Source organism: Ovis canadensis, chromosome 2 (genome assembly GCF_042477335.2).
Source record: "Ovis canadensis isolate MfBH-ARS-UI-01 breed Bighorn chromosome 2, ARS-UI_OviCan_v2, whole genome shotgun sequence".
NCBI lineage: Eukaryota > Metazoa > Chordata > Mammalia > Artiodactyla > Bovidae > Ovis > Ovis canadensis.
Window position 1 is genome coordinate 45,280,191 of NC_091246.1, and position 8,413 is coordinate 45,288,603.

The 8,413-nt window shown below is 41.6% G+C and overlaps 1 pseudogene; it reads right to left on the minus strand.

Moving 5' to 3' along the window:
* Nucleotides 1-6,234: 6,234 nt before the first annotated feature.
* Nucleotides 6,235-7,933, minus strand: LOC138432618 (TAR DNA-binding protein 43 pseudogene; annotated as a pseudogene).
* Nucleotides 7,934-8,413: the final 480 nt, after the last annotated feature.

Below are 8,413 nucleotides of genomic sequence, written 5' to 3' on the forward strand. Positions count from 1 at the left end.
GATTGGAAAACTGAGGCACAGAGAGGTTAGGCAACTTAACGTGGCCTTGCTGATAGAGTGAGCAGATGGTGGAACAGCTGGAACCCTATGCCATGTCTCCCAGGCATATTTATATCACAGGACTAAGCAGTGAAAATAAACAACACACAGTGAAGCAAAAGTTCTAATCACTTTAGTTTAGATGCAGCCAAGTCATGAATTAGCCACTGGTGACCTGGGAATCTGTAAGAAACAACTTGTATCTTTAAGAAACTCACAGCCAAATGCATGAGGAAGGGACAAGCACAGGGGGAAAATAACCCATCAGGAGATCATTTCTCCCAGGGCTGCTTCTTTTCAGGGCCTACAGTCTAATGTCCAGAGGATGAGAGATGCTGGAGAAGAAGACATGGGAGACAGGAAAATCTGAGACTAGCAGGGTAATTTCTAGTGGTGTGTGCAGTTTTCTCATGGAGGGCAGAGCAAACTTCTAAACTAACTGCATTTGCTATTGGCTTTGCCTCTTTGGGGAGGCTGCCTGGCTCCCTCTCAGATGATTGCAGGGAAAATGAAGCAGCGTAAAAGCGAGGCAGTGAGGGCATCAAAACAAGGGGCTGTCATTCCATCCGCGTTACCGATATGTACTGAGCAAAGAATAGGCAAAGAATGGCACTCCTACTGTTCACACAAGGAGGAATAACTTCAGTGCAGTCTTGAGGGCAAGTGGAATTTCTTTCTCTTTTGTTAATACTTCTATCTCACCTCTTCCTCCCTCTTCCCCATCCTCTTCCTCTTTCTTTCTTTGTTCTCTCTTTCCTTCCTCCACCTTTCTTTTTTCTCTTTCTAAACAAGTAGCCTGCCTACATTCTGTGTACTCTACCAAATTTATGAAATTCAGCTGAAGATTATTTTTATGTCTGTAATATTTCCACATGACTAATTGCATTTAGTGAAAAGCTGACACCAGACAATTTCTTGGGCTCATTCAATGGTGGATTTATTAAAGCCCCAAATCATCCATCATCTCAACATTTGGCAGGTTATGTTTATAAATAAATTAAATTAACAAGTGTGTGCTGTGCTGGGTATTCATGTGTGGGAGGCAATGCAAACACAGATGTGTATTTGCCCATGTATAGTTGTGAATGTATTCCTCAGTGAGCGTCCTGACCCACATAGTCTGAAAATTTTGTGTCGACACACAGTGACTTTAAATTCAGTTTGTAATTGAGAATAAGATCTGATTTAATGAGAACATCTTCCTGTTCAACCCACACATAGATTGCTTCTAACTGGCTAGCTAGATGATATGAAGCAAAAAGATTTGGTCCAAAGTTAGACTGAGTGGCAGCTCCGAGAGCTGGGTTGTAGTCGTGCCCTGATGCCAGCTGCTTTGCAGACCTGGACAGTCACTGTCTCATCTTGGGTTTTAGTTTGTCATCAGTAAAATAAAAAGTTTATTTGTCTCTAAATCCAAGAATGATCATGAGCTAAAGCCGAAAGTCCAACAGAGCAAATAAAGTATCTAACAAAGATGGGTCAGTACAAATGTAGGGAACTGTTGGTACTTGTTTTTTTTAATCAGTTTATTTATTTTAATTGGAGGCTAATTACTTTACAATATTGTGGTGGTTTTTGCCATACATCGACATGAATCAGCCACAGGTGGTCATGTGTTCCACCATCCTGAACCCTCCTCCCACCTCCCTCTCCAGTCTATCCCTCTGGGTTGTCCCAGAGCACCAGATTTGAACCCTGCTTCATGCACTGGTCATCTGTTTTACATATGGTAATATACGTGTTTCAATGCTATTCTCTCATATCTTCCCACCCTTGTCTTCTCCCACATAGTCCAAAAGTCTGTTCTTCACATCTTTTTTATGTGCACTTACCTGCTGGTAACAAGGACCAATGTTATTTTCTCAGAGCTGAATTGACAGACCTCAGCTCAAGAATTGACACTTATCCACCCTGATTAACACATTTAAACTGAAATGCCAATTGAAAATGCAAATGAAGACTGGGAGGGAAAAGGGGTAGAGAAGATATTCATGCACCAGCGAAGGGCTAGGTGCTTTCTGTAGGTCAGGAAGAGGGAGGTCAGAGGCATGTTGTATAATACTTTACCAAGCTGCCTCATTATCTTTTATTTTTATTAGGAAATATAGGAAAACCTATTATCATCATTATTATTAACAATAGTAGTTACAGTTGCCATCAATGTCACCATCAACAATATTTGATCAGCAGAAGGTATGTGACCAATGATGAATCCATGATAGAGAAAACCAGAAAACCTATTGGGCAAGGCAAACTATCTTTAGTAGACACTGCAAGTGAGTGTATTTCATAAATTAACTGTGATATTTATACAGATCTGGCAATAGTAGCTTGAGGATTCAATTCTACACCAGTGTTTTCTTTGAATGTTATGGAATTCCAGAATTAGAAAGAACCTCAGCATTTTGTCCATCCCCTCACTTCATTTAAACTTGGGATGGGAAATATATTTTAATATCAGGTGCCACTCTGATTGATTGATGATGGATGCCTAGAGTACTGCATTGGGAGGCATTTTGAAGACTCAGACTTACAAGCTCAGAGAAAAGGAGGGTTGTGATCAATTATGTGTGTCTACCATGGGCACCCATGGGAAGATTAAGCACTCATGCCTTCTATTGGCTATCCCCCAACATCACTAACCTGCAAAGCAAGAATTTGTTTCTGACTTTAAAGTTACCCTTGAGAAGAATGATCTACTTCCCTTAAGAATTCCCATTTTACACTTCATTAGGAGAAGGTGCTCCTTTGTATAGAACTTAGGGCAATTGAGATACAATTTAAATTTGTTTAATTCTTGAGAGGATGGAGCACTCCTGGATGCCACTTGGTAACAGAGATCTTTTTATTGATTTACAGGCTTGGGTTCCCAGAATTGGTGTCAGGATCTCCAAGTGCGACACTTGATGAGTCAGTCTGATCAGATGTCTATTTTCTTGAAGGGTCTGGGGAGGCTTTAGGGAAAAGAAAGTAAAACAGATAAGCCTAGTCTATAAGAAAGCCTTAGAAGTTGGAGAGAAAGGGTGATTCTGAAAATAACATGATCAATCCCTCTTAAGACTACCTCCCAATCCAGTTCACAAGACTGTGATTTGTATTCTGTCATCTGAGGAAGAAATAAACACAGAATAGAGAGACTGAGGTTTCATCGAATACTCTGAAAATTATTTTACTAGCGCACAAGACTTTTGCATCAATCCCTCCCTACCTATATCCAAAATACAAAAAGTAGAGAGGCATTTTCTCTTATTCACTCAGAATGGTTTTGGTAAAACTCCTAAGCAGTGACACTGATAATAACAGAACAATAATAACGAATTTATTGAGAGATTACCATGTGCCAGGTTGGGCTTCCCCAGCGGCTCCGTGGTAAAGAATCTGCCTGCAATGCGAGAGACACAGAAGACCTGGATTTGATCCCTGGGTCAAGAAAATCCCCTGGCGGAGGAAATGGCAACTCACTCCAGTATTCTTGCCTGGAAAATTCCATGGACAGAGGAGCCTGGCAGGCTATGGTCCATGGGGTCCCAAACAGTTGGATATGACTGAAGCAACTGAGCATGCAAGCACATGTACCAAGTTAGGAGCGAAGTATTTATTGGCATTGTCTCCTTTGATTTTGATAGCAACCTCGTTAAAGATGAAGGCCTATTAAACGAGGTCCAAGGTGGCACAGGTTGTTGAAAATGGCAAATCTAGATTTGAAAGCTGGACAGTATTCTTTACAGCATGTGCTCTTACCACTGCTGTTCTGCTTCTTAGTATTGGAAGCAGGAAAAGGAGTAGTGCCATCCACCTGGTGGGTACCAGTAAATTAGCTCTGACAGCGGCAGGCAGATTCTCTGATTTGTAGAGTTTGCCAATTTCTGCAGTGTAAATACTGCCACAGTGGCAGAATGGAGCTACCAGTGTGAACTTACATGGAGTTGGAAGAGAACTCTCTGAGCCAGCACAAGATAGCTCTTGTCAATCACCATATCACAGTGGCTCTACTGACACTTGAGAAGTCCCAGCACATGCAGGGGCACCAACAGAAGTGAAGTTGATAGAGCAGGAAAAGACAATTTCTGCTACTAAGCTGAGAAGAACACAATTTTTGCCAAGAACACTGCAATCACAGAACTGCAGAGTGAAAAAAGGAACACAGAACGGATCTTCATTCTTTAAACAAGAGATTAAGGTCCAGAGAGAGGAACTAACTCATCCAGGTGACTTTTGATAAAGCTTGACCTTAAGACATAATTTTGTTACATATGTTTTATTTCCCTTTATACTGTGCGATCTCAAATTTTGAAAAAGCTTTTTTAAAAAAAGTTTCTATATATTTTGGGAACTCCCTCATCCCTCATCTATCTTCCATACTTCTTAGATCCCTAAGTTGCACTGCCCTAACATGGGCTCAAGAAAGAATCTTACAAAGCAAAGGCTGATGAGAAAGTAGAAATCCCTGCCATTTCTTGGCCAGAGGCCATTGATTCTTCCCATTGATCTGGGCTCCAACACGTGGCTTGCCAGCTCTAATATTACAACTATATAAAAGAGTTTGAATTTCTTAACTCTCTTCTTAAATTCACATTGTCAGGGCTTCCTGCCTCCAAAGCATGACTGCATGCCTCAGTGCACCCAGCTACTATGACCCAGACTTCCAATATCCTGCTCAATGAAATGAGTTAGCCAGCCTGACTTCACTTAGGGACTAGTGATTTCTGAAATGGAGTCAAGTCCTTAATGTATCCTGCTTCTGCTTCCCCAGTCTATTAATTTCTCTTTCCTTCCCTCCAGTGCTGCACCCTTGATGCAGCTGGTTCCAAAACAACTGGAGCAGAGGAGAGGGGAGAGGGAAGAGTTTATATAAATGAGCTGATCAGATGAGTCCCTACTGGAGTGTGGTGGGCAGAATAATAGCCCCAGAGATACTTATGTCTAATCCCTCAAATCTGTGAATATGTTACCTTAATGACAACAGGGACTTTGCAGGGTAATTCAGTTAAGGCTCTTGATAGTCAGGAAGACTATCCTGAATTATGGGTGGATCAATGTCACAGGGGTCTTTAGGAGTGGAAGACCAGGGCAGAAGAGAAGATCAATGGGATGTGATGTGAGGAAAGCTCAAACTGCTGTGCCAATTTTATTTTATTTATTTTTTTATTATTATTTAAATCAGTTTTATTTAAGAATTTCCAACAGTGACAACTCTTATAAAAAGCATCCAAGCACAGGACACAGAACTGCAGCAAACAGCATTCTTATGGGTAGCTAACAGACATGAGAACTTCCACCCTGCTTTGAGACACCCCGAGCTCACTGGTGAACTCTGCTTCCAAGTACTCCTGCAAAGCACACCACAAGCTCAGTCCATGTTCTCAACCCATCAGCTTCAGTTCACATTACCACACTTACAGATCAGTAACAGAAGAGAACACACACCATACAGCATTCACAGCAGTTGACAAAGGGGTAGGGGAAATACAAGTATCGTTTCACTTAACACATTCAGCTAACGTGGGTCATCTAAGAACAAAACTCACTTAAAAGTCTTCCAACAGATGTGGATGTCCTTTGAATGCAAAAACATTCGTACGTTATTTGCTATCCTTGCTCTCTGCACACTCTCTCACCAAAGCCACAGGATTGAGAGACACATCTCGCCAAGTTAAAAAATATCCATTATGCACCACCAAGTCTCTGCACGCGCTCTCTCCTTTTCTCGCTCATACTAGCCTCTCATGCCTCGGCACCACCATCAATCCCACACAAGGTTTCAAAAGTTCAAACAGCCTTCTGGTTCCATATCACAGCCTTGCGTTCATAGCGTTGATACGACTCCATGAAATAAAGAGTAGCGGATAAAAATGGGACACCCACCGTCAAAGACGCAGCCTGCGCAGCGTGATGGCGAGTTCTGGAATGAGAAAGCATGTAGACAGAAGTATTCCTATGGCAGAATATTTACAGCACTACTTTGAATGAAGTGCTTCTTCCATAAACATTTGAAATGAGATGAACTGCAGAGATTAAATGAAGGCTTCATATTGTACTTTTGTATATGAAGGGAGACAAGTGTTAAAACAAGAACAAAAACAAAAAAAAACAAAAGAACCAAGCACTGTGACACCATGATCTCCAAAGAGGAGATTTTCCTAAGGAAAAAAATCCATATGGTGGGGTTCAAATTAAAACAAGGAGAAAAGAATGTAGTTCTAACCAATGGTTTCCATTTTGAACATGCAAAGAATTCACTTGACAAGTCCAGGGATAAAATATTACAGGAGAAACCCTTTGATATCAATTGTAGTGTGTTGGTTTACCAATCAGGCAAACAGTGGTTCACGTTCAAACACTCAATATTTCAACCCTTTATGTAACAAAACTTATAAAATTCCTTTAGCTCTTCCTCTTTTTCTAAAGAAAAATGTCAAAAATACTGCTGAATATACTCCACACTGAACAAACCAATTTTGAAAATTCTTACATATGTTATTTTATAATATACTTACCATGAGTTTAGAAAAATTTGAATTCCCACCAGTATACCAACTAACCATAACCCAGTATCTACATTCCCCAGCCAGAAGACTTAGAATCCATGCTAGAGCCAAAGCCTCCATTAAAACCACTGCCTGATCCTGCATTTGATGCCGATCCCCAACCAATCACTGCACCTGAATTAGAACCACTGTAAGCGTTATTTCCAGAACCAAAAGCCTGATTTGGCTCCCTCTGCATGTTGCCTTGGCTTTGGTTATTACCTGATGGGCCAGACTGGTTCTGCTGACTGGCTGACATGCCCATCATACCCCAGCTGCTCTGCAGAGCAGCCTGAGCTGCAGCCATCATTGCTGGGTTAATGCTAAAAGCACCAAAGTTCATCCCTCCACACATATTACTACCCTGATTGTTTCCCAAACCCGCTCCACCCCTTCGACTATTTCCAAATCCACCCGGATTCCCAAAGCCACCTGGATTACCACCAAATCTTCCACTTCTTTCTAACTGTCTATTGCTATTGTGCTTAGGTTCAGCATTGGATATATGTACGCTGATTCCTTTAACGATCAAGTCCTCTCCACAAAAAGACTGGGCAACCTGATCATCTGCAAACGTAACAAAGGCAAAAGCCCTGAACAGTTTGGGGATGAAGACATCTACCACTTCTCCGTACTGGCAAAAGAACTGCCGCAGTTCATCAGCAGTCATGTCCTCTGTACAACGCCCAACAAACACCTTTCTGCTTCTCAAAGGCTCATCTGGGCTTTGCTTAGAATTTGGAAGTTTACAGTCACACCATCGTCCATCTATCATATGTCGTTGTGACATTACTTTCACCTGGGTTTCATATTCCGTGAAGCGAACAAAGCCAAACCCTTTTGAATGACCAGTTTTAATATCCTTCTTGACCTGAACCATAAGAACTTCTCCAAAGGTACTGAAGTAATCTTTCAGATCCTGTTCAGTTGTTTTCCATGGGAGACCCAACACTATTAAATCAGATGTTTTCTGGACCGCTCTTTTCACTTTCACTGCTGATGAAGCATCAGTTTCATCCATTTTTCTTTTGTTATCTTTGGGATAGTTGACAACATATACCAGATTCCCCCAGCCAGCATCGGGGGCGTGCAGAATTCCTTCTACCAGACAGACACCTCTCATACACTGAGACACTGGATTCCGGTAGCGCAGCCCACATGCCCTTGGAAACTGGGCTGTAACCGTGGACAGCAGCACTGTCCCATCGTCTTTCGATGGTATTTCAATGGGCTCGTCATTCTCATCTTCGGTTACCCGAATATATTCAGACATCTTTGTTTCTCCACTAGGCCGCTGCTAGGAAGCCCGACAGGGAGACTGAAGCAGGGAGGGATCCAAGAGCAGCCCAGCTACCACTTCGCTCCCACAAAATGGCCTGCTGTGCCAATTTTAAAGACAAGGGAAGGCTATTGTAATTAGTGCTTCGATGAACATTGGGGTATGTGTGTCTTTTTCAATTATGGTTTTCTTAGGGTAGTGGGATTGCTGGGTCATATTGTAGTTTTATTCCTAGTTGTTGTTTTTTTTTTTTTTTTTTTTTAAGAAATCTCCAGACTATTCTGCATAGGATTGCTGGGTCATATGGTAGTTTTATCCCTAGTTGTTGTTGTTGTTTTATTTTTAAGAAATCTCCAAACTATTCTCCATAGTGACCATGTCAACTTATAGACCCCCAACAGTGCAAGAGGGCTCCCTCTTCTCCACACCCTCTCCAGCATTTACCTTTTGAAGAGTTTTTGAGGATGGCCATTCTGAGTGGTGTGAGTTGATACTTCACTGTAGTTTTGATTTCTCTAATAAGTGGTGTTGAGCATTTTTTCGTGTGCATGTTGGCCATCTGTATGTC